The following is a 27,965-nucleotide window of genomic DNA, read 5'->3' on the forward strand; positions in this document are numbered from 1 at the left end:
ACAGAGCATCCCAACACAGCTCAGTATCGGAGATCTTCCTAGGGTATAGCACTGCCCATGTCGCCTGCTTCATCTGCTCAGGGGTCCTGAATCCCCCATATGTGTGCATATCCTGCCTCTGTGCCCTTCCCAGTTCTATGCTGCTGTTCTGGAAGGATAACCTTGGAGTGAGCTCAGGGATAACTGTGGTGACTTCCCTGGGCTCTCTGCTCCCTTTCCTCTGCTTCCACATTTTCATCCAAGCTTTTTATATTATTTTGCTATAGAAATAATACTCTTAAAAATTTGGGATGTAGACAAATATGGCACAGATAAAAGAATGGCATTCTTACAATTTTATGGGATACTTTATATTTTGTTATATTACTGATGGATTATTACAGAGTATATTTTGTTCATATTTTCATCTTTCATAAAATTTTGAATAGAGGCAGATATGAGAAATAATAATGAAAAAAATAAAAATGACAAAAGTTTCACTGTAGACATAAAGATGAAACTAATAATACTTCCAGGACTTAGCTTGTGTTATTATTGGATGCTTTCTTCTAATGTATTTTGCGTGCATTTTTCAATAGTTGAGAAAACACTGAGCATGAATCTTGCATTTTCACACTAATATTATATTGTAGGCATTTTTATGTCATAAAAATTGCTGCAGAATTATTTTTAAGGACTGAACTCAGGGCCTCTGGCTTACCAGCCAGGCACTCAACCATTTGAGCCCTCCTTTTTTCAAAATCAGTCGATTATTCTTGAGGTAAAGTATCACTTTATATTATACCTACATTGGACTGCACTCTTCCTATATGTGCTTTCTTGTGTCACTAACAGTTACAGGAATATACCACTATACTCAAGCATTGTGCTTCCCCTGTAGTTGCGATAATAGGTATCTACTAACAACACCAACCTACTGGTTGAGATGGGGTCTCCATAAACTTTTATTTTGCCCTGGCAGGATTTGAACTTCAATTTGCTGATCTATTTCCCAAGTCACTAGGATTTCAGGCTTGAGCCACTTAAAATTTTAAACTATATTTTTTATTATCTTTACGTAGTTATACAAAGGAGTTACCATTCAACGAGTCACTTCATGAATACAATGCATCTTTTTTGTTGTTGTTGTTGTTGGCCGTGGGGCTTGAACTCTGGGCCTGGGCGCTGTCCCTCAGCTCTTCAGCTCAAGGCCAGTGCTGTACCACTTGAGCTACAGCGCCACTTCCGGTTTTCTGGTGGTTTATTGGAGATAGGAGTCTCACAGTCTCTCTTGCCCGGGCTGGCTTTGAACCACTATCCTCAGATCTTAGCCTCCTGAGTAGCTAGGATTACAGGCGTGAGCCACCAGCGCCTGGCAATACAATGCATCTTAATCACCCCTTTCTTTATTCTTCCCCATCAATCTTCTGTATTTTGTAGGATATGCATTGAATGTTTATTATTTTTTGTCTATTTATGAGTTTATTCAACATGGTTTGGATGCTTATTATGCTTTAGACGTTGTGGGTTCCTTGATCTGTGAACAACTGGCGAACAGCTTTCTGCAGCTCACAATCTAATGGGTAGATATGAATTGAAAAGACATATGAAATGACAGATGTTATGGAAGCACAGAACTTCAGCTGGAGCATCATGGGTGGAATGGAGGTGAATACCTCAGGGTCATCTGTCGCTCCTGGAGAAAAGCAGGAGCAGCAGGTGGCTGTACAGAAAGGCATCAGAATTTTAAAAACCATGTTCTAACTACTGTCAATTGGCTTCTGCTTCTCCTATACTATTTGAAATAAGGATACACTTTGAATTTTTGAATATAATTATTTGCCTTCATTCATACTGTTTTTTAAGATAATTTATTTTGAAGTCAGTTTGAAAAAGATAAAAGTATATCTGTACATTGTTAAGGCCAACTAATTTTGTAGAAAATTTGTAACAATTGTTTTCATAGTAGTGGTACTTCTTTTTCCTTCTCTTCCTCCTCCTCCTCCTCTTCTTCCTCCTCCTCCTCCTTCTTTTCCTCCTCCTCTTTCTAGGTTGCATCATCTGGCTATAGTTTAAGCAGGCTCTCTCTGACTCGTTTGTTGAGAACAGTCTATAAAGGCACCAAGGAGAATGGACAGTTGGCAATGCAGGAATCCAGTGGGAGAGGGTCAGTCCCATGGACCATCCAGCAGAGTGAGCCAGCTAGAAGGTAAAGCAATAAGGAGCTCTTCCCTAGGTCTGAGAGTAATGGAGGATTACAGGGATCTTTTAGGCTTGAGCCCCTAAGAGAATGGCATGGCATACAGAGAAGGTAGTTTCAAAGGACCAGAGGAGCCCTATTAGGATATGCAGAGTTAACAGTGCTTCTGATCATCTTCCCAGGATAAATTATTGGATCTCATGACTCTGTCTTTGAGGTCAGGACCTCCAACAGGTGGATGCTATTTAAAGCTGTACTGCTTCCCTTCACAGGGCTGACATTGTTCTCCAATATGAGGTTTTACCATTAAGCTGTAAATCTCACATGCAGTTAAATTAGATACCTTTGAAATTGTATAATGTAACACATGTTGATAGTTTTATTTCATGCACAGAACATGAGAAAGAACCTTCAAATCCTTAAAAATGAAAGACAGTTGAAATTTGTCTTGTCATAGTCAAGAATTTAAGAATCTACCACTTTCACAAGTGGTAAAGACCACTAGCCACAGAGGTGAGCAGATGGAGTCTATCTGTGGCTGGCTTGTTTGCAGTTACACATTTGTGATCAGGGTGTCACTTCTTCAAAGTTTAGTCCTTGGAGGCACACATGTAAGTGCTCCCCCTGTCTCTGTAATATAGCCCCCAACCCTCCTTCCTTTCTACTGGACTTGTGGATATCTTCCTGGGTGAATCATGAATACCCTCATGGGTAATCAGTGGAGACAGGAAAGATGACAAGCATCTCTCTCCTACAGCCCATGAAAGACATTAGATCCCTTCCTGTGGCTGGCAGGCGACTCACCTGGCAGAGACTCTGCAGCAATGAGACCCTGTTCCAACTCCGGAGACCAGTGTCTCAAGGGCAATGACTACTCCTATTGTCTCTTTGTTTGGCGGATTCACTTGCCACCAGACCTGCTCTCCCTTCTAGGATGAGTGTGGAGTCCCCATGAATCCATTTCCTGCTCTGGTGATGGCCTTACTCATTCCTTTCTTTTCTTTCTGGAGAAATGCTTCTATTTTCCTTCCTGTTTTCCTCACGGATCTTCCCTTTCTCTTCTGATTCAATTTTCTTTTTATTTCACAAAAGACTTAAATGGCCTACTTCCCACAGAGAAAAAGCCCTTGCCCATAAATTAGGATTCAGATTCCTATGAATTTGAGAGCTAGGTGAGCTTAGCTTTTTAACACTATGAGCTGTAAAGGCTCCTATCTGTTTTTCATCCTTGTGCAGTAACAAAGAAAGAAAACCAAACAGTCAAGATGGAAGCAGCCTGAAGCTTACCACCTGTCAGATCTTCTATCTGCTATCTGCTATCATTGTGAAGCTTCTCCCATCTTGTTCCTTCCCTATAAGTAAAGTTCATCCAGGACCAGAATTAAAAGACCAGGGAAGAAAACGTGAGACCCATCCATATGCTTAAAAATTATTCACTGTGCACTTAACATGTGTTGTTTTCCCAGATTCCGAAAGTAAATGTAGACAGACTTAGCTACATTAAAACTTACTTCCTAGCTAGTTACCAGTAGCTCATGCCTATAAATCCTTGGTACTCAGGAGGCTGAAATCTGAAGATCCCTGTTAAAGCTAGCCCAAGAAGACAAATTCAAGAGACTCCAGTTAACCAGCAAAAAGAAAGCAGATGTGGAGGTGTGACTCAAGTGGTAGAGCTCCAGAGTGCTAAGTAAGGGCATGAGGCCTTGAGTTCAAGCCCAGTGGACCAGCACACATATAAAAGAGAGCTGACTTCCTCTCAGATCAGTAAGACACTGAGAAAAAGAGAAAATATAACAATTTAGAAATAAGAAAATAGGCCAGGAGTGATGGCTTTATGACTGTAATCCCAGCTACTCAGGAGATGGAGGATCATGGTTTAAGGTCAACCTGTCCAAAAGTTAACAGGACCCCCAACTCAGTCAGTAAGCCAGTTATCACTAGTACCTCTGAGAGAGAGAAACAGAGAGAGAGAGAGAGAGAGAGAGAGAGAGAGAGAGACAGACAGACAGACAGACAGACAGACAGACAGACAGACAGACAGACAGAGGCAGAGAGAGGTGCAGAGAGAGGCAGAGACCGAAAGAGTAATTCATTCTAGCTATCAATAGAGAAAGATACTACATGCAAACTATACCTGGAAGTAGTTTATTTTCTAATCACTCTCATTTTCTTGATTTCTCTTCAACTTTCATAACTCACTTCTCTGTAGCTTGTGTTTTTTGTTTCGTACTGGAGTTTGAACTCAAGGCCTTGACCTTGCTAAACAGGCATTCTGAAACTGAGCTATGCCTCTGGCCCATTTTTGCACTGGTTACTTTTGAGACAGGTCTTACCCCTGTTTGGTGCATGCCTGGAACATGAATCCCCCTTCCCACCATAGCAGTTGGGATTACAGATGCATGCACAGAGTCTAACTTCTTCCAGAGATGAAGTCTTGTGTGATATTCTACCTGGGCTGACCTGAAACTGCAATCTTTCTGATCTCAGCTTCCCAAGTAGCTCAGATCACAGGAGGAAGCCAGTAGCCTACAGTCTTTCTCTTAATCCCAGATTCTCAAGGAATCTCCCAGGAATAATTCTATTATCCCCAACACTCATCCCAGTCATAATCATCAGGATTTTCTCAATTCTCTTGGACAAGAACCACCTTCCACCAGAGCAACTATGAGCCACAGACCTTCTACTCTGTTCTCATCGTGTCTGTTGTACCACAGAGGAAGGATGGGGGAAACTCTGCACTTACTGTTACTGTCTTAAAAATCTTTGAGCATGTGCCATATTTTCTTTTTATCTTAAATTTTATTTTGTTTTACTGTAAAGGTGATGTACAGAGGGGTTGCAGTTCCATAAGTAAGGTGCTGAGTACATTTCTTGTGGAACAGTGTTACCCCCTCCCTTATTAAATATTTTCTTTTGGATTCTCAATGTGTTTTGATGGAGTGATGTCTTCCTATATCTATTTGCACAAAAAGTATGTTGTTGCAGGCAGGGAGAAAACAGGCACACACACACACACACACACACACACACACACACACACACACACACACACACACACACACACACACACACACACACACACACACACACACACACACACACACACACACACACACACACACACAGACCGGGATAAGCAATGAGCTTGGCATAGTCAGAGAACAGGAGTGAAGCCAGCCATGGCTGGAGCAAATGTAAGGCACATGGTAGGGAAGACAGTAAGGAAGTGAGTGCGGCCTGGTACGTGTTGGAACTTGCCTGGTTGGCCCAGATAAGAAGTTTGTGTGCTGAAAATCCCTGAAAGTTTAAAACACAGTATGATTCATTTTTATCAAGCTCTTCCTGCTAGTTTGTGTAAAACAGAACAAGTGATACCATCTAGAGTTTGGGTTCCTTTTCTCAGCCACTTAAAGAATTAAAGGGAAAAAAAGTATTTAAAGCATACAGAGGATGTTTATTTGGAAGTAAAAGAAACAGCGAAAGGAACAGTGAAAGAGAACAAAACAGACTCCTTGTCTAAGAAAAGGTCCTAATGCCAGATGTCTGGAGTCTCATAGTTTCTGTCTCTCTGGCTGGCTGCCTTTCTTCCTTTCTCTTTATCTCTCTCTCTTTCTCTCTCTCTTTCTTTGTATGTTTTCTTTCTCTGTATGGCTCTTTCTATGTCTGTCTGTCTCTGTCTCTTATGCTGGCTTTCTCTCTTCCTATCTCTCTCCACTCTCTGTCTCTTTCTCAGGCCACTGTATAGAGGGTCCCTTGGCTCCTCCCCCTAAGGGTGTATTTCTAGTTGAGGCATGGACATGTGCTGATTGGTTCCCCACCTCAGAACATGTGCAGGTAAGTTGCCCTATGGTTGACTCCCCTATCTCTGCACACTAGTAAAGAGGGGCATTTGATTGGATGGAAACTGGGGGAGCATTTACTTAGCCATCCCCCTCCACCCCAAACTATGTTGGAGCTGATCCCAGTTTTATCTACTCCTCCTCTTGAAGTAAGAGAAAAAAAGAGATTCTGTGCAGATGTAGGATACTGACAGCTGATTGGGAAGAAAGATAAAGAGACTGAATTGAGGGTATATATTTGGAAGTAGTACATTGAGGGTAAATGATGGAGAAACAAGGAGTTAATTATGACTTCTAGTATTTGGGCTTGAGCAATGGGATGGACAGGGGTGACATTTATAAACATAGGTTGACTAAGGTATGGAAGAGCTGAGGCCAGGGATGACATATGAGAGGTGGCTCTTAGATGTGATTAGCTATGTGAGTCTGTAGTGCTTAGGGAAGTCAGGGCTGGAGATTGAAAGTAAGAATTCCTTAGCAGGTAACTGAAGTCATGAAGTATAGTTACAGAAAGGAAGGTATCACAGGATAGGCCCCTAATTTAGAGATTTAGCCAAGAAGACTGGGAAGCTATAGCCATATAGAAGGTGGAACCAAGAGAAGTGTGGTGGTGTAGAAGCTTTGAGATCTTGTAGATACAAAGGAGAAGTCATGCATTTTGAATGCCATGGAACAGTATGGTATCCCAAGGGCAGAGAAAGAATCTGTAAATTTGGCAATGTGGAGAGCATTGATAATCTTGACAAGAGCAATGTAGATGGTTTCTGAGGACAAAACCTCATTAGCCAAATAGAATGGAGTTGATATCTACCTACCTATATCAACTCAAGCTCGTAAGGCTGATTATAGAATTTACTTCAGACTTGATCAAAGTTTCTGGAAGACTTTAAATAATTTGAGGATGATTGCATTAATATGTAGAATCTCCTTGGAAGCTGTGTCTCTACTGAGTATGGGCTAAACTGATTAAAAAAAAAAAAAGCACTGTAAGCTGTGCTTTGTGACGGGTTACAAACATTTTTATTTCACTTTTCAGGTAATTGACACTATTGTTGTCAGTGTGCAAAATATTTTCTGTAGTCATTTTCTCCAGTCTATTTGCTCAGCACTTATGAAATTAAAATAGTTGGAAAGGAAAGCCTGTACAATAAAGAAAATTAAAATGAGCATTGGAATGGCTTATTGACACAAAATTTCAGAAGACAAAGATAGAGAAAGCTGCTGTTTGACTGGTACTGCACACCTGTAATCCTTGCTACTCAGCTGCCTGAGATCTGAAGAAAAGTCCATGAGATCATTACTTCCAATTAACCAGCAAAAAAATTGGAGCTGGAAACATGGTTCAAGTGGTAAAGTGCTTGCCTTGAACAAAAAAGCCAAATGGAAGTTTGAGCTTCAGGCCTGAGTGCAAGCCCCAGTATTGGCAAAAGAAAGAGGAGGGAAGGAGAGAGAGAAAAAGAAAGAGGAAATAAGAGAAGAGAAAAGAAAGCTGTTGTCTTGAGCAGTGAAAGATACTTATTGTAAGGTTGTCAGGGAGGAGAGTTACTGTGACATACCTTAATGAAAGTAATGACTTGTTTTAAATATGGATGTGTATACAGAATTGTGTTCAACAACCTAAATCTAGTGATAATGACGGTGGTAATTGTTATTTTGCACAATGATTGCTATGTAAAAGGGCATCTCACGCACTTTGCAAACAAGCCTCTGTGATAATTCTTTTGTTTGTTCATTTCTGTTTCACAGATAAGATGCTCAGGATGACTAAATAATATTCACAAAATTATGCATCTACTAATTTAGTACTCCTGGTGTTATCTATGTGTAACTAGCTGGATGACCAAACACTGCCATTTAGATCTATACATTTCTTCCCTGGATCAAATGTATTTGAGAGGTTTGTAAGTAAAGACTAAACCTAGACCAATGCACATACCTGTGTACCCATGATCAAGACACAGAACCTTTCCATAGTCCACGAAATTTCCCAACCACAAGCAAATTCTACTTTCTGCCATGGCAGATGATGTTTTATAGGCTGTCACATAAGTAAAAGTGTAGAAATCAAGCAGTTTATCATTGGAATATACTGTTTTGTAACTTGTGTCTTACCATTAAGCATAAAAATCTGTTATAGGAATTTCTTAATATTGAATTTTTTAACAATACCTGTATCAAAACTTAAAATGTGAATTTCAAAGATAATATTTATTTTTACCCATGCTTTATTATTTCTATTGCTCTTTATTTCTTTCTTGATTCATATTTCAATCTGAAATTGTGTTTCATTTATTAGAAGAGCTTTTAATATTTTTCATTGCATAAGCATCTCAGTAATTGACTTTTTATTTGTAAATATATAAAAATATTACCCAAATTTTTCAAATATTGTCACTGAATAAAGAAATCTAATTTGGCATTTTCTTCTTTCAACCTTTTGAAGATTTTGTGTCATTATGTCTGGTTGCATACTTTGGGACATAATGTGTGTTGTATTCCTGTCTCTGTTTATTATTGGATTTTAGCAGTTTATTTCACATATTGGAGTAATTGCCTTTATGTTTAATTATGTGTTTTATGTTTGGTGTCCATTATATTTTTAAGTATGGATTTATAGTTATTAAAAATTTGCTATTTCTTTAAATATGTTTGTCTACATTTTAAGGATATGTATGTTTGCTTAATAATTCACATAGCTTTGTTAATTTATACTGAGTCTTTTTTTCTCTGTGAGCTTTACTTATTTATTTTTATTTTTATTTTTGCTGGTTGTGGGGCTTGACTTCTGGGCCTGGTAACTGTCCCTGAGCTGCTTTTACAAATCAAGACAAGTACTCTGCCACTTGAGCCATAGTACCACTTCTGGCTTTTTTGAGAAGTTTGTTATTAGAGTTAAGAATCTCAACGTTTCCTGCCTGGACTGGCTTCAAACCACAATCCTCAGATCTCAGCCTCTTGAGTAGCTAGGATTACAGGCATAAGTTACCAGCTGCTGTAAACTTTATTTTTGATACTTCACATCACCATGTCTTCAAGTTCACTGACCTTTTCTTCTCCAGCATCTAATCTACCCCTGATTTTGTTCTTATTTTTAATTTCAGATATTGAATATTTCAGTCTTAGACATTCTGTTTTGAACTCTTAAGTAAATTTTACTCCTTTCTCCTGATCCCAGGCTTAGGTACATTACTTTGGTCCTATGGAGTTATTTATAATTACTATTTTCAGGGGAGGACCTGAGGATTGAACTTGCTCAGCATGTACTTGACCACTTGAGCTACATCACCAGCCCCTTTGGGCACTGGTTATTTTCAAGGAAATCTCTCCTTGTCATTGTGGACGATAGGCGTTGATCACTCTACTCAACCAGAGGTGGAGATGGAGTCTTACAAACTGAATGTTCTTTTGCTTAGGGTGACTCAAACTGATCTACACCTTCCAGATAACAAGGACTACAGGCTTGAGACATTGTGCCCAGCATGTATAATTACTTTTAAAGTCCTTTCCTGTCATCCTTTCTAGTCTATCACTTTTCAAACAGTTCTACCAACAAGGATTTCTCTTGTTTACAGAGTGCATTCTCTTGCTTCTTATTTAATAGTAGATATTGCAAATTTTGCATGTGTGATGTTCTACATTGTTCTTTTTTTAAAAAATCAGCTGTGGGTCTTGAACTCGGGGTCTGTCACTGTTCTGAGCTTTTGTGCTCAAGGTTAATGTGCTACCATTTTGGGCTGCAGTGCCACTTCCAGTTTTCTGGTGGTTAATTGGAGATAAAAGTATCATGGACTTTCTTGCTAGAGCTGGCATTGAATCATGATCCTCAGATCTCAGCCTCCTGAGTAGCTAGAATTACAGGCATGAGCCACCAGTGCTTGGCTTAGATTTTTAATTCTTTAAAAAGTACTGAACACATTCTGGCATATTTAATTTAGTTCCTTATCAGTCAGTTTGGTCCCTTGTAAGACTGTTTTAAGATTTTTTTCTTAGAATGTCTGTAAAGAGACCTGCAAGAGCCTGTAAAGAGCCAACTTCTGGAGCCTCTTTTGGGTTACTGTGTATTGAAAAAGTCTCTTCATTTTAGCTAAAGGAAAGTGAAGCAGTTCCCAGCCTTTGTGACATATTGGAATTGTTTATCTTTTAGCTGCCTAGTAATTATTTTTTTCCTCAAAGTTGGATTCAGTCAGTCTTTTGGGGCTTTTCCTTTATGCACAAACAAACTGGTATTCATTTAAGGATTGAGGAAACTGTAAGGCAGATTTTTGGAACATTTCGCATACATGATGCCCTCATCTCTGCTTCACACATTTGGCCTTGCCAAACTTTGATCTCTATGCCTTAAACTGATCATGATGGAAAGCATCTGTTAGAATCCCTTCTTCTGTATCATAGCCTGTAAATGTCTCCAGGCAGTAAGATAAGGCAGCTGTACAGTTTTTTTTTCCCCCCTTTTCTCAGTCCTATGCTGGCAGTTGTACAATTTCTGGAAACATTAGTTGCTTAAATGTTGATCCACTTTCTAATTGTTTATGGCAATTTTTCTATCAGTTGATAGATGTACTCTGAAAAATTAATTTTACACCCTTTTATCTTCCTATCCTCCTTCTCCCCTCTTCTCTAACCACCTTTGGTAAGTTTCATTATGTTGTGTATACATACATATATGTATATATGTATGTATATTATATGTGTATATAATACATATATTTACATATATGTATATATACATATGCATGTATATACACATACATATATGTATTTTATATATGTAATATATAATATATATTATGTACATATATATTATATATGTATATATGTAATATATATGTATGTGTAATATATATGTAATATATAATATATACATACATGTTTATTATATATACATATATATTATGTATTATATATGTACATAATATATGTATATATACATATATGTATATATGTAGCATATGCTATATATAATATATTCATGAATACATACATATATTTATGTATACTTTTATATTTAAATATTTAGCATATTTCAATCCTCTTTCTCAGAATCAATTTACACATTTCCAATAATTCCAAATTCTTTAATAGACCTTCAAACAGCTACAACTTAGGAAGAATTCTGATGCTTCCATTTCTCTGTTGGCCCTCAAGGTATGCACTCGATGCATTAAAGTGGCCTGAAACAGCTGGATATGGTATAAATCAGTGTATCCTCAGTGCTCAATGTAGATTCCTCTAGCGCTTTGATGTAGTAAATTAAGGCTATCATCTCCTGGACTCTTAAGTCTTATAGATGGCATGTGACTACACCTGCTGAAGAAAAAACATAAGCACTTCTTTACTTCCCACACCATTTCCATTGTTTTTAACCAACACTTTCTGATTCCACAGTGATGCTTAAAACTGTCAGATTTTATTGTCATTGGACTTGGGTATGAAGCCCCAAAATGTTCAGTGTACATCACCTCCCTTTAAGAGGCCATAAAGCTGGGTGCTGGCGGTTCATGCCTGTAATCCTGTAATCAGGAAGGTAAGAGCTGAGGATCAAGGTTTAAAGCCAGTCCAGGCAGGAAAGTCTGTGGGACTTTTACCACCAATTAACCACCAGAAAACTGGAAGTGGCACCGTGGCTCAGGTGGTAGAACGCTTGCGTTGAACTGAAGAGCTGAGGGACAGCGCCCAGGTCCAGAGTTGAAGCCCCACGTCTGACAAAAACAACCTCCAAAAAAAGGCCATAAACTCTGCACTAGTGGATTGTAAGGTCCTGTATGGAACAACTTGCTGCTAGAGCCCTCACTTTTAAAGAATGAAATGCCCTCCTTTTGTGCACTGCCCTTAACTAGGTCTATATGTATTTCATCTTCTTCAAAAAATCTCTGTAATTATCTATGACATGTAAATAAAACATGGTATCTTATACAGTGTACAGCATTGCAGGATGAAATTTGCTTGTTGTAAATGTGCCTGAAGTAAATTTATTTATTCTGAAAGCATAATGCTTTTGTTCAAACCAAGGCAAAAAAAAAAGAAGTGTAATATTTTCTAAAAGGAGTTGAGGTGTCAAGATTTTTGAAGAATAGATAATACTTCATTCTATAAATAGAGAAAATCAATCTGATAAGAAACGTTTGAGGTACTTTTTCTCAATTTTGCATATGTCTTTGTTATGAATTCTGCTTATTAAAGTAAATGCTATTTTTGAATTTGACATACTGTGTAAGCTTTCTTTGGTGATTTTTCTAAGCAGAGTGAATCCTACCAAGTTTGAAGTATAGGCAAAAAAATCATTGAACAAAGGAAGTTGATTAGAACAATTTAAACAAGCACATTCGAAATGGTTATGATAACATTAGAAATTTAGCAAAACTCTCAATGTTTGTGTTTTAAGACTTCAAAAACAGCAATGGCAATGTTTTTACTCCCTTGTGACTTTTCCTTTTTTTTTTTTTTATACCAAAGCTTATAACTATTCAAACACTTCTGATTCATATGAGAAGGTTGAATTTTAATGCACTTAAATAGCTATAAAGGATATTAGGATAAGCCTATTGTATATCCCTCTATAGGAGCAGGGTCTCTCTCTCTCTCTCTCTCTCTCTCTCTCTCTCTCTCTCTTTCTCTCTCTCTCTCTCTCTCTCTCCTTTACCTCCCTCTCTCTCCCCCTTCCCCCTCTCTACTTTAGCCCAACTCAGTGGTAGAAAAAAATGAACCTAGGTGCATTGATTCATTCAGGAACCTGTACCTAGCACTGGATTCTGCGCAGAGCAGCATAACAGTAGAGATGATACTTTGAGAAAGTGTTATTAAAAGAGGAAGACTGTGAGAGATGACTTATCCTGGATGGGAAAGTGTTGAAGGCTTCTTAGGGGTGTGGGTGGGCCTAGATGAATTCAGAGGATGGACACAATGAAGTGGTAAGGTCCATGTGGGAGGAACAGGATAAAGGCATGGGAGTTTGTTGTTTCTTTAGGAAACTGACCAGTTTTCTGGGTGGCTGTAGGAGGAGTGGGTTGGGTGACCTAGGAAACAAACCCAAATAGGTAATTTGGAGGTAGAGTGTAAATAGTTTCTAGCCCAAATAAGTTGGATGGCTGGCTTGCTTTGTTGTTTATTTGGTTTGGTTTGGGTTTTGGTTTTGGTAGAGATTTGGAAACCTTTAGGTTTCTGAATAGAGACTTGATATAATCCTAGATTTTGATGATAAGTTTATTGAGTAGATAATGTTTGGGAAGAAACTACTGTAATTGTGTGAGTGTAACCTTTTTATTCTTTCTCCATATTTTCTAGAGTTTTATAATGCCAGCTATTGCTTTATGATTACTATAATTTGCAGTCATTATTCCCTCTATAGGTGTCAGGGGGCAGAAGAGCAAATGTTCTCCTGAACAGTCTTTATGCTGAGGCTCATCCTGGAGTCTCTTTGTTAGGTATTTACCATGCATCTCTCTGAGCTTCAGCTTCTTCATGACTAAAATGAAAATTACACAACATTGAAAGCATTTGAGTGTTGAAGGGATCTAACAGAAGTTCTTAGCATCATTCCTGGTATTTAATCAACAAACCAAAATATCTCATTTAGCCTAGAAGGCCTCCAAGGCCAAGCCTCCTTCTGACTCTTCCCTGGAGTGTATTTATACCTCTTTCTGTCTTCTCACTGCACTGAATCTATGTGGCCTCTATTTGGTTTTGCAAGAACACCACACTCTTTCTGACTTAATATCAATTATACTCAACATGTCTTCTAGAAAACACCTCTTCCAACTCTGTCTCTTGCTTTAGGATGCTGTGTATGTGTCTCTGCACCAGAACGACAGGCAACACTAATCACCCTCTCAGGAATGCCCCTCTTCAGACACTAACACAATATCCTGTGGTTCCTTCACTACCTTTATCATGATAATTACTTAATTCTGCTTTTACATGTCTATTATCTCTCACACACTGCTGTGTACAGTTTATGAGCACAGAGGGACTCAAACCTCAGGGTGTACTGAGCCAATGCCAGTTTCAGCAGCACCACAGTAGTAGTTAATAAAGGTAGCAGGTTAAAGGAGAAGTGGTAATTACGTTAAGCTTTCTAGTCTAGTTGAAACTCCTCAACTCTGCTGTTATAACAAAAAAGCAGCCATAGATTTAAATTAAAAAAAAAATACTGATGCTAGTCCATGGCCCATTAGTCAACGATCATATTTTAAAGAACCAGCATTGTTTGACTTGTTTAGATTTATTCTTTATTCCTTCATTCAATGCAGTATTACTTTAGAATTCTTCTGTGCACCTGTTATAAGCTAGTTGCTAGTCTCTGTTTTAGAGATATCCAATTACATATACAGCCCATGCTTTGTGGGCATACAGAGATAAATCACCATATGAAGAGATAAGAACTAGGTACCTATTCCAAATGCACACAAGAGAGGTACCCAACATAGCTTGGGCAGAGAAGGGGGCACTGGAAAGATTTTCTAGCAAGGTAAGTTGTGCTGAATTTTGAAGGACATATAGCTGTGCTGAATTTGAAGCATAAATAGGAGTTTATCAAGTAAAAGTGGAGAGATGCCAACATTTGGGGTGATTTTTTTAGGATCCCTCATAGGGACGAGTTACTAGGTAGGCATTTCTGGGAGATCTTTTGTAGCATCAGAGGTATGGTGGTAAACAGAGTTTAAGACATTTAATGATAGGAATTTCCAAAAAAATAGTCAGTGCTGGTAGTTCATATCTGTAATCCTAGCAACTCAAGAGGCTGAGATCTGAGGATTACTGTTCAAAGCCAGCCAAGGCAGAAAAGTCTGAGACTCTTATCTCCAATCAACCAGAAAAAAGGCTCCTGGAGGTATGGTTCAAGTGGTAGAGTGCTAGCTTTAAGTGAAAAAGCTAAGGGACAGTGCCAAACTCTGAGTTCATACCTTAGCACCAGAATAAAAGGAGGAAGGGAAGGAGGGAAGAAGGAGGAAGGAAGGAAGGAAGAAAAAGGAAAGAAGGAAGGAAGAAAGAAAGAAAGAAAGGAAGGAAGAAAGAAAGAAAGAGAAAGAAAGAGAGAGGAGAGAGAGGGGGAGGAAGGGAGGAGGAAGGAAGGCATAAATTTCCAAAAAGTATTCATTGGAGACTAGGGGAGAAGTCTGAGGTAAAGATACACATGTTGGCTTGAAAAGGGATGAGCAGACTTCAGGAAAGAAATGAATGATATAACAAGGAGAAAGTCAAGCATGGAGCTTTATATCTCCATGGAAGAGAACAAAAAAGAGATCTGCCATCAAGAGCTCAGTGCCCTGTGTGGAGAAGAGCAAGGAGACACAGGGAAATGTGTGGGAGTCTAAGGGAAGGAGATTCCAGAGCAGAAAATGGTCAAAACTGTCTCCCAGGAGAGAGGACAAGTAAAAACACAAAGAAGCTGTTGAGATGAGAAATTAGGCAGCAGTTGGTGACCTAGTTTTGAATGAGCAATTTTAGTAAAAACATGAGGGTAGAAAGTCACATATTATTAAGTTGAGAAATGAATGAAAAGTGAGGAAATGAAACAGTGAGAATTAGACTGCTGATTCTAAAAATGTGCTGCTGGGGAAGGGAGCCGTGGATGCTAGCTGGAGGGAGAGCAGGGCTGGGTTCATATTCTTCTTTAAGAGTGTGGCAGCAGAATGGGGAGCTAATTTGAAATCTAGGAGTAAGAAGGGTCCATGGAGAGAAGTTGCCATGTGTGGTGGTGGTGGTGATTGTTAGAGTCCTCTGGAGTGTGATGAATGAAGAATCAGAATTACATACAGAAAGGTAATTCTTGGAATGTAAGTAGAACATCGGTTCAAAGGAAACAGAATGGGCATGGTGCTGATTCCTATACTAAGAATGAGAACAATTATTGGCATCATCTATATGTCTCTTCACTGTGACATCTATCAATGAAGATCAAATCAGATGGGAAAACATCTGCATAAAATGAAGTGAATTATTGAGATGTTAATTATAGTTCCTTTGGTGTCTGAATGTGACTAGATAACTTTGCCATATCCTTTGGAAGCTGTGACAGAAGCACTGAATTTGGTCTGGTGTTTGTTTCATAATGTATGCCAGTATTACTCATTTCTCATCTATTGAATAGACACTGGCCATGGTCTATTTTCATTGTGCATTGAACAAACAGAGCCATCCTGTCTTTGACTTACATTAAGTACAACTGATACACTCAATGGTGCATGTTTTCTTAGCTTAGTCCAAGAATTCCAGTTTGAATAGCTCTCTGGTACAGCACAAGCATTCTACGTGTTTCTGTATTTATTTAATCAATATTTACTGAGCATCTGCAATATGTCAAGGTGTTTTGGGCACAAGACTATGTTGTGTCTTCAACACAACAAGGAGTAAGATGGAACAATTCTATAGGCAATCACAATGCAGCATAATGGCAAAGCCTTCTGGAGTCAGGAGGACATAGAAAACAACTCTGACCCCAAGGTGGGACCAAAGGAGTTTCTTGATCATAGTACAGTATAAAGAATAAAAGATCAGTGGTGTGGGCTCAAGGAATTGGTATATGGTAGGAGGAAGAAAGCCTATTCCTCAGGGAATGACATGTGTGAAGATCAGTGTGGTGCAATATCAAATGTCAGGAAAGGATGAGAAAAGAGATTGGATAAGACTGTAGGGTGCTGTGAGTTGCTACCTTTTATCCTAGGAACAAGATGGTGCCATGGACAACTTCAAACCTAGAGATGGATGAGCTTGCATTTGTCTTTTACAACTGTTAGTTAGTTGGATTGAAGTATGGAGGACAAGAATGGTGTGTGGTGGGGTAGGAAGGGTCAGAGACAAAGAGACCATTCAGAAAGCTGTTGCAGGACACCAGAAAGGACAGTTCAGTGGAGGTGGTGGTAGAGAAGATGGAGGCAGTGGATGGTTGAGAAGGATTTAATTGGCTTCCTATATTAGTCAGGTTTTCCAAAAGGAAAGATGTATTATAAAATATTGGCTTATGTGATTATGGAGGCTGAGAATACCTACAACCTGGTGTCTGTAAGTTAGAGGCTTAGGAAAGCCAATGGAATTTGAAGGTCTAAGAACCAGGAGCAAAGGAGGGAATGAAAAGATAAAGAGTGTCAGATCAAATAGGCAGGGAGTGAATTCACCCTTCCGCCACCTTTTTATGTTATACTGACACCCTCAACAAGTTGAAGGATCCCACTTGTACTGGAATCCATCTGCCCAACTCATCTCACAATTCAAATACTATTCTCTTCAGAAAACACCCTCACAGACACACAGAGAAGTCACATTTAACCAGATGTTGGAGCATCTCATGCCACAGTCAAGTTGACACAATGAGCCATCACACATCATCATCCTGAGGGACAAATTCATATCAGAATATACTTGGAGGGAAAGAGTTAAGGACGAAACATCATCTCAGCAGCAAAGATACATTATTCATTAATTCTGTGGGACTTAACTGAAGCATGTACCTTTGCAATTAGTTCATCTGTAGTTGGTTTTGTTTGATAAAATGAAGGAAAAGTGAGGATGACAAATTTGGATGTTTTGTCTGTCTCTCTTTGTTCTTTGGTGAATGTGGAATGTCAAGAAGTCTGCTGTTTCTCAGCAATATGAGCACGTAGTACAAGGCTTGTTTTCTGTAGTACAAGGCTTGTTTTCTGGATTTTATAAAATGGAAAGGAACTTTCCATCGTTTGGATCTTCAGTGTTCTCCTAAGGTCCATGTGCTGAAGCCATAGTCCCCAGAGTGGTGCTATTAGGAGGTTTGTAGGTGGGACCTAGTGGTATGTCCTTGAATTAGTAGATATATGTCCGCAATAGAAATTATGGGACTGGGGTCTCTTCTCTTCTCTTTTTTGCTTCCTGGCCCTGAGCTAAATACTTTGCTGACACATATCCCCTGCCATTTGCATCTGGAACCTGCATCATAGGCCCCTAAGCATAGGTCCAATTGATTATGGACTAGAAGCTCTCAAAAACAAGACAAATTGAATTTGCTTTTTCTATTGCAAGTGAATTATTTCAGGTAATTTGTTACAGCACTGGAAAGCTTGACTAACAGCACTGTGTTCTTGACTTTATGCATAACTCTTTCCTTTTTCCAAAATCATGACTTCAAAGCAAGATTGAGATGTTAGAGAGTATGGAGTGAGAGCATGGAGTCATGCTGTATTTATGGCACACTGTGGCCTGTGTTTCTCTTGGTGCCTTTCTCTGGGACATTTGCTCTTGTTTCTGTTTGCCTTCCTGAAAAGCAGTTCTCCTGGGATGACTGTGTTCTGCCTGTTTGTTTTCCGGAAGTAGAATTCAAAGGAGACAAAGTTGCAGTTTTAACACTTCTGAAACTTTGCAACTTTGTCTCCTTTGAATTCACTTAATACAAAGCAATTTCCCGTGGTGAAAGTAGTTTTCCTTCAAATGTAAAGCATTCCTGTGTTATTTAAGAAAATGATGACAGTCTGATAAACGTTTTTATAGGTGACCTGATTTTCTTTTCCTCCATGAACATTTTAGAATCTTCCGTTATCATTGGTATTTTCATAACATCTAGCTGTACAAGCATGCACACGTTAGTCAAAGCAAAAGGGATAGATATTTATCTTGCTACATAAGCATTTACTGAACTGTTGTAGGTACTTGTTGAACACTCATGTCTATTTTACATCTAGAAGGTCATGTTGTGTTCATTTCTATTGATTTCTACCTTTCTGAGTTGTTGCTGTTGTGGTTTATTTTCCTTGTCTTCCTGGAAGTTTGTGTGGTTTGGTTTTGGACCTCCTAAAATTTTGCCTGTGTCCTGACCATTTTCTGACAAGATTTCTTACTTTTGTTGTTGTTGTTTGTTTGTTTTTTTTTGTTGGTCCTGGGGCTTGAACTCTGGGGCCTGGGTGCTGTTCCTGAGCTCTTCAGCTCAAGGTGAGCACTCTACCACTTGAGCCACAGTACTACTTCTGGTTTCCTGGTGGTTAACTGGAGATAAGAGTCTCATGGACTTTCCTGCCTGGGGTGGCTTTGAACCACAGTCCTCAGATCTCAGCCTCCTGAGTAGCTAGGATTATAGGCGTGAGCCACCGGTGCCTGGCTCTGACAAGATTTCTACCACCTTATATTTTCCTAATAGATTGTAGATGATCTTACTTAACTTTATTTTCTAGCTCTTGTGTTGAATTTTTGTCTTGGTACTTTGGTACTTGAATTTGTAAGAATGCTTTCTTGCATCTCACTGCTTCTTTCTATCACATGTTGTTGTTTTAGTGCCAGTCCTGGGTCCTGGGTGCTCAAGGCTTCAAGGCTAACAATCTCTCCCTTGAACTACAGCTTCACTTTCAGATTTTTGGTATTTAATTGGAGATAAGGGTCATTTCTGCCCAGAGTGGCTCTGAACTTTGATCCTTCAGATCTCAGTCTCCTGAGTAGCTAGGATTACAGGTATGAGTCACCAGCATCCAGCTAAGTAAAACCCCATTATTTCTTGAATTCTCTTTTTGCTAGAGACGTTTTTCCTCTTTGCTTTTTGCTTTATGCTGCAAGATCTTCTCAAGTTCCTTGTGATCATTTACTCTTATGGTTGAGTTGGATAACTTGAGGTTTGTTTTGATTCTTGAGGTTTCATTTTCCTCTCACAGCTTGGTGAAGGTGAGGGTAGGAAATAAAAACATGGGCATGGGGCACACTCTGTTTTGGGAGGAAGAGATGAGTGTCGGTGCATGCTCCTTCCTCCTTTCTCAGCATTTTGTGTGTTTCACCTGCCCTTGGCTCTGAATCTCCGGTCATATGGGCTGGGAGGTCAGCCAGCCTCTAACCACTGCAGCACTGCTGTCTCATCCAATGCAGACTGCTTCTCCTCCTCTGCCCATAGCTGAGGCTCTGTCTGTGGTCTGCATTCCAGGCATTGGGAATACTTGGCTCAGTAAGTACTGATCTCTTTCTACTTTGTCATTTCCAGGTTTAAAAATATAAAGTGCTTCCTAGAAAGCACTCTGTAAGTTAAAGCTGTGATGTTCAAGTCTACCCCTTAAAGTTAAATTGCTCTCATTTCAAAACATCTTGGATTATCAAAGGATCAAAAGAGCTCTGTGCTGTCTATCACCTTGAGTTGCCAGTGGTCTCCTGTGCTATTTAAATGAAGGTAGTGTTGCTGTGTAGTGATTGGTTGGGGGCAACTCAGTATTGTACCACAATAGTAAAAGCATGAATGAGAATGGTGGTTTTATAACTGTCTTCCATGGAAAAGATGTCTTCTGCCATTCTATTATAGTTTTCTGATTATTCTCTTCAGCAAGGCAGCACTGGCTTTAATTCTTCTTTCATTTGATATGCCAAAGTCATTGATGGGAAAATAGATGAGTCAGCTGTGTTTAGGAGTTTTTCATGAAAGTTCTGTGCTTTTTTGATTAGCTTTTGAGCTGATGCTGGTTTTTCCTGAAAATCACTGATATAAATAGCACCTGAGGTTTACCTGAGGCTTGTCTATAACACAGCAGCAAGTACCATGTAGAGATGTGGCATTAGTAAATAGTTGAGGTGGGCTAGTACAAGGTCACCCTGGATTCAAAGTACCATCAAAGACAACATCTTCTTAAAATGGCAGCATCTACTTTGTTACTTGGACCTGCAACAAAGTCTGCCATGTGTGGTATGTAGATTGCTAGTGCTTTCTGCTCCTTTCTTTCTGAACACTGTTCCATATTTATTCCTTCCCACTTTTCCAATTCCTCCCCCAGACAGAGACTTTAATTCCTTTATACACCAGTAATTGTTTAATTTTAATCCAGTGAGAAGTAAGTTACTGGGTATTTGTGAATCATTGGATTGAACCTAGTCCCTTGAGATAGTATATAAGAAAACCTAAACAGACGTGCAAATGCAGATATTTGGATACTCTTTGTTGTAATAACCTTAAAATGTTTAACCCATTTTTAAAAAGATCATTATGATAGCAATTGCAAGGTTTAGATATCACTTGAAAAATGCTACATGGATAGATTTGGGCTCAACGAGACTTTAGAACCATCTTTTCACAACTCTGAAAACACTAACCAAACACTAAACAACATTCATTTTCCTTCCTGGTCTGGAGGTTAAACATTGTGAGTCCTTACTGTTTGATAAGGGTTTGTTTTGCTCATCATTCTCAGACATGTACATTGCATAGAGTAGAAGAAAAAAAGTGTTAATTATTGTGCCTGTTTGAGAATTATTTATATCCTGCAGTTTTATACTTTTCACTCTTCTAAGACAATCACAGGAAATGACTTTGCAGATGCCTGCGAAGTTCTATACAGATCCCAGAGGATCTGTGTGTGTGGGTGTGGGGGGTGGGGGGTGGTTTGCGCAAGCGCACATGCGCGTGTGCCAATCCTGGGGCTTGACCTCAGGGCCTGAGCATTGTTCTTGAGCATTTTTGCTCAAGGCTAGTGCTGTACCACTTGAACCACATCTCTTCTTCTGGCTTTTTGGTGGTTAATTGGAGATAAAAAGTCTAGCAGAATTTCCTGCCTGAGGTGGCTTCAAGCCACAATCCTCAGCTCTCAGCTTCCTGAGTACTTAGGATTATAAATGTGAGCCACCAGTGCCTGGCCCAGAGGACAATTTTGAGGGGTGAGTACTAGTGATGGAACCCAGGTCCTCATGATTGGTAGGCAAACCCTGACACTTCAGCTGTGTCCCAACCCTTCCGTGTACAAAATCAGGTCTCATTACCTTATTGCCAGGCTGGCCTCATACTCCTTTTCCTTCTGCCTCACCACCCTAGTAACTGCTATTACAGTTATATACCACCATACCTGGATCCAGAGGGAACGTTTTCCCTAAAGTCTCTACAAACTTTAGGGACTTAGCTGTATTTTCAAGTGTACCCGATCTTAATGGTTCTCTTGGAAATCTTCAAGTTACATAGATCTTTTTATTCCAATAACAACAACAAACAAAGGAATCTTTCCCCATGTCAGCCCTCATAACTAATCTGGGGTGAAACCTGCTGATTAGGTAATATTAGGACTTCTCACCTGCTGCTCACCACCTGATTTCCCTGCATGTGGAATCTGTTCCTATCCAACTCATCCTCTCTACACAGGAAATCAGGCCTTGTTCATCTTTCTTTCAAATTCTTTATTGGCTTTCCACTACCCTCAGGAGAATGACCCAGCACCATCATGCCAATAGTATATGTCTGACCTGCCCTGCAGTTACCCATCCTCCAAATGCCCTCTTTCTTCCCAGCCTGGCTAGCTCCTGTTTACCTCATCTGACGCAGCCTAGTCCACCTCCTTCATGAACCTATTCCTTGGCCAGCCCAGACTAGCCTAGAGATCCGTTCCCCTGTGATTGCTCTGTGTTCATGCCTTATCATACCACTCAGCACATTTGATCATTGTTTTCTATATGCATGTGTCTGATGGTATTGACATGATTGGTTCACATTTTGATAATATTTTTATCATTCCTGAGGCATTAACTTAGAACCTTGCAATACTGCTTTTTTTTTTTTCCCCTCAAGGTTGGCTCTCTACTAGTTGACCACAACTCCACTTCTGGCTTTTTGCTGGGTAATTGAAGTTAAGAGTCTCATGGACTTTACTGCCTGGGAAAGCTTCAAACTCAATTCTCAGATCTCAGTCCCCTGAGTAGTTAGGATTACAAGTGGGTGGCTGGTTCCCATTTGTTTTTATTTTGTAAGCGCTGCCTTGGTGCAAGTTCTATTCACTCAATGTTCCTGGAACTGAGGTATACTAAAGAGGCAGCAGTTCTGCTCTCCTTCTTCTGTGTTTTTATTCTGCTTGAGGTAATACTCATCCTCTGACATTTGTCCACAAGTAGTCATGGTACTTGCTTACTCCATGGATGCTTCTACTTCAGTCATCTGCTTTCTAGGTTAAGAAATGCCAAGCTAGTCAGCCTTCTTCTGCCTAATTTTTGGTTTCCTTTTCTGAAGCTGATGGTCTGGCTGCTCCTGAAGTAGCAGCTCTCCTGAAGTAACAGCTTTATTGAGGTATAATTGACATAGCACACACTTTTAATGGTGAGTATACAATCATTGCTACATTGATTTGCTACCATTTTATCACTCAAAAAAGAAACAGCAGTTTCCTGTCCCTCAGGAATTTGTTCAAATGCTAGTCCTTGGCAACCATTTATCTTCTTCCTGCCTCTGTAGATTTGTCTCTTCTAGACATCTTGGATAATGGAGCTTTACAATATGTAGTCTTTGTGTATAGCTTCTTTCATTGGCCTTACTGTTTGCCAAGTTGGTCTAATTTATCTGATAGATCAGTATTATGTTCCTTATATTAGTTTCTTCTGCCTGCCCCAGTAGAAAACCACAGACTGAGTGGTTTAGACATTTATTTCCCCATAGATCTGGAGGTTCAAAGACCAAGAGTAAGGGACTGGCATGATTGGTTTTTGGTGACATCTCTCCTTGATTTATGACTGTCTGATTATCTTGTCCTCACCTGCTCTTTTCTCTCTGTGTATATAAAGGGGGAGATAGATGACTAATGTCTCTTTCACCAGTCATATTGACTTAGGGATCTATTTTCATCTTAATTACCTCCTTAAATGCTCTCTCCAATGTGGTCACACTGAAGACTAATAGAGTTGCAACAAACGAACTTTGGGGTGACACGTCAGTCCCTAATAATTCTGTTTTATTGCTGAATAACATTTTGTTATGCTGACTCTATTATGATTTGTATATAGATTCATCATTTGGAGATTTGGATTGTTTTTTATATTATTAGAAATCTACTGTGAACATTTGTATGTGAAGTTTTATGCAGATATTTGTTTTTACTTCTCTGGGGTAGATACTCAAGAAATGTTGATTTATATGTATGTATATTTAACCTGATTTCCAAAGTAGCTGTATCATTATCCACACTTAGCCATTAATGCCTGAAGGTTTTAATTACTCTGCCACTTCTCCAAAATTTACCTTTTATTTGTGCCAGCAGTAAAGTTAACTCAGGACCTGTCCAGCTTTTTTGGCTCACAACTGGTCCTCTACCACTTGAGCCATGCCTCCAGTTACTTGCTGGTTAATTGAAATGTTTTATGGACTTTTCTGCCCAGGCTGGTTATGAATCTCAGCCTCCTGAATTTCCAGGAGTAAAGTTGTGACCTACTGCAATTGGCTTTATCTCTGTGTGTGTGTATGTGAGAGAGAGAGAGTGTGTGTGTGTGTGTTTGTGTGTGTGTGTGTGTGTGTGTGTGTGTGTGTGTATTGTTTTTTCTTTTATGCCTAAACCTGAACTCAAGGCCTGAGAGTTGAACTAAGGTCTGGGAACTGTCCTTATTTTTTGCTCCAGCAAACACTCTACCATTTGAACCACAGCTCTACTTCTGGCCTTTTTGATGGTTAATTGGAGATACAAGTTTCACAAACTTAATTGCCCCTGCTGGCTTCAAATTAGTATTCTCAGATCTCAGCCTCTTGGGTAGCTAGGATTGCAGGCATGAGCCACCGGTGCTTGGCTTATCTAGGCTTTTCAGTCATAACTGTGATGGTGGGTGTGTAGTGTGTAGAGTGTGTGTGTGTGTGTGCACGTGCGTGCACGTGCATGCACTTGTGCCAGCCCTTATGTTGTTGTTACTCATGCTTTCAGTTGTCATGTTCAGGGAGGCTTGAGTTCAGGCACATAATGTTTAAAGTTTAAGTACATGTACTTGAGTTCAAGCACATGAAGATTTATGCTTGTGTTTTCTTCTAAGAATTTTATGGTTTTATCTTCAATTCAAGCCCATCATTTTTAAGTTTTCTATATTGTATAAGGAGAAATCCAAGTGCATCCCTTTGAATATAGCCACTTGTCATAGCTTGCAGTTTCTCTTAAATGTCAGCGATTTGGTTTTGCTGAGACATTGAAATCATCCTTACTTGGTAGAAACTCTAGCCCTTCCCCTTGTTAGTGGCTTATTTTTTATTGGTAGTCTCCACACTTCTGTGTCATTGTAATCACCCTTCACACAGAGAGACTTTTCATCTACTCCCACAGTCACAGTTCTTGGAGAAGTGAAGTTGCTAGCCATCCCTGAGAGCTGTGATTCCAGTGTAGTTATCTCTTCTCATTTCCTTGATGCCGAAGTGGGACTTAAAGAATGCTGGACAGTCCCCATGTAACATGGAGACCTAATTGTGCTGGCAGAGAGGATGTTCTATTGGATTAATCCCTGTGCTCAAATCTAGAGTCAGAGATGTATCTGCTGAATGCTGGAGGCTGGAGGGCTCCTTTCCAGGGTGGCTCACTCGCATGATTGGCAAGTTAGTGCTGGCTATTTGCCAAAGACCTCTGCAGTCTATACACAAGGTCACTCAAGTGTGGTTTGTCTTCATGGAATGAGCAGTGCAAGAGATCATGGAGGAGGTTGAAATGATGACATCATTCAGAATTCTCAAAGCCCTCAGTATTCTGTTAGTCATGGAAACCATTCCCAGCTCACTGGGAGAGAACCTCAGAAGCACATGACTACAAGAGGGTGAGGATCATTACAGAGAGCGCATCATCAGGAGAACACTTAGGAGGCTACTTATCAGTCTGCTCTCTGATTTTCAATGATTGGGTTCTTATAAAATTCTCAAAGTCTCATTCTTGAAAGTATCAGCTCAATATAAAGTATCAATGTCATTTGAATCACTTCAAGGTTGTGAATAAAGCTATTTAGATACAATTGAGTATGTCTCCTTGAGTCTAATTCTCCTTGATTCAGAAGCTTTAAAAAGCGGCAAATTGTCTTATACCCAATGGACAGTAGTTGAGCAGGTTTAAGATAACTTTGGTAGACTCTCCTCATTTAAAAAGAGGCTGAAGCTGGGCGCTGGCAGCTCATACCTGTAATCTTAGCTGCTAAGGAGGCTGAGTTCTAAGGATCATGGTTCTAAGCCTGTCCAGGCAGGAAAGTCTGTGAAACTCTTATCTCCAGTTAATCACCAAAAATCCAGAAGTAAGCTGTGGCTAAAGTAGTAGCCTTGAGGCAAAAAAAATTACAAAGCCCAGGCCCTAAGTTCATGTCCCTAGCAAAAGAGAGAGAGAGAGAGAGACAGAGACAGAGACAGACAGAGACAGAGAGAGAGAATGGGAGGAGTTACTGGCTTATAATCTCTAAAACAGTGGAACACTTGTTCATAAAGGCTCCTTGATTGAGACTGAGTCATGTGATTCTTCATAGTTCTCAATTCTGCATACTGGGCTCTTGGTTCCTCCCTTTAAGCAGCCTTCATTTTCAATAAAATGTTTGAATCTTGGTCATGTTCTCAGTCTTGTTTCTGCCCATAGAAGTTTGATTGTCTGAAGATCTCCTTTCAGTCGGGTTTGTCTCTGCCCATTTCAGTCTAAGCTGGAAGTGTGTATGGAATATTTCTGTTAAAAACTGGGTTTGCCATCATGCTATTGAATTTACTCTATTAAGCAGAAGTGATACCCCAAATCACTTCAAATGAAGCCATTTTCTTGTGATTCTGTTAAAATAACAACCATTCATTCCCTGGAATCCTTATCTATTTTACCAGTTGCCTTCCATCTTTCTGACGCTTTTTTTTTATTGTGCAAATACTGTACAGAGGGGTTACAATTACATGGGCAAGATAATGAGTATATTTCTTTTTTAAAAAATTTATTTTTTATTGTGAAAATACTGTACAGAGGGGTTACAATTACATGGGCAAGATAATGAGTACATTTCTTATCAAGCATTGTAGCCTTCTCCTTTGTTTCCCCTTCCCATCATTTCCCATCCTCCCCCTGCACCCCCACCCTCGCCACTGCTTTCTGAAGCTTTATAGAAAGGTCTACACAGACACATCCTTGGCTTCAAAATTAGCCCATTTTTCCTAATACTAGAATAAATATGATGATGACCAACAGTCATTTCTTAATTGTGGTATTATTTTCAAATATGGAAAGTCGTAAACTCTCTACATTTAGCAGTCCATCTGTATTAAAGTGTTTATTACCAGAAGAGGAAAGGAAGCCAGCTTTCATATAGCCTAGTTTCATGCTCCCTGTCAATCTTGATTCTAGGTTCATTAGGTATAGTCTCTACATCCCTTATTCTAGCAGTGACATTGTGGCTTCATTTCTTACCACAAAGGTTCACTTCCAGTCAATTCTTCCCCTTCCTGAATTTTTGCCAACAGGTTCATTGAGCCAGATGGCTTTTTCTAAAAGTCTTTCGTGAAGCTTTTTAGGCATTAGAACTGTTCTCAAGTTCCTGACAGCTGACAGCTTCTGCATTCCTAAAGAATTAGGTTCTTGTTATGATAGCATCTTTCATGTACCAAAATTTGTATCAGTTACATGACGCTAGATAACAAATCACCCCAAGCTCAGTGTTGCAAAGCTACAATAGTTACTTATCATCGAATGGTTTCTGTGGGTGAGGAATTAGGAGCAGTGTGGTGAAGTGATCCTGGCTTTGAGCCTTTCGTGAGGTTGTGGTCAGATTTTATGAAGTCTGCAATCATCTGGACATTAGCCAAAGATGGAGAGCCATTGTGCAATAAAGTCATACCTCACATCGTGGCCAAGCTGATGCTTGCTGTTAGGATGCCTCAGTTCCTCCCATTGTAGACCTCTGCAGAGTGTAATGTTTAATGTTCTCCATCTTGGCCAGATTCTCCTTGAAAGAGAAACCCGGAAATTAAAAAACAAATCTACATTGTCTCTTAGAAGCCACACTCAGAAGTCACGCTGTCACTTTCACAGTCTTTCAACAGTCACCAGGTTCAGTCCCAGTCCACTGGTGAAGATCACTGGAGAGCCATTGTGGAAGCTGGTTGTTGTGCACTTTGACTTATATTCTGATTGTTTCTGTTAGTGCAGATATGCTCATTGCATTTTTTACAACAATGACATTCATGATCACACTTTTGCAACACAGTAGTTGTACATGCATTGGTGTTTATTCCATAACAATTTAAAAAAGTTCTCCCAAGGCTATTTCTCTTCCATCATGATAACAGGTAGATGATTCAT

At 39.5% G+C, this 27,965-nt stretch overlaps 1 protein-coding gene across 3 annotated transcripts in view; it reads left to right on the forward strand.

The window, feature by feature from the left end:
- Window positions 1–27,965, forward strand: part of Mtus2 (microtubule associated scaffold protein 2) — a 386,941-nt gene that overhangs the window by 18,953 nt on the left and 340,023 nt on the right. The gene's annotated exons all lie outside the window — the stretch shown is intronic.

This window comes from Dipodomys spectabilis, unplaced genomic scaffold, assembly GCF_019054845.1.
Source record: "Dipodomys spectabilis isolate Male_0828 unplaced genomic scaffold, ASM1905484v1 ptg000095l, whole genome shotgun sequence".
Taxonomy (NCBI): domain Eukaryota; kingdom Metazoa; phylum Chordata; class Mammalia; order Rodentia; family Heteromyidae; genus Dipodomys; species Dipodomys spectabilis.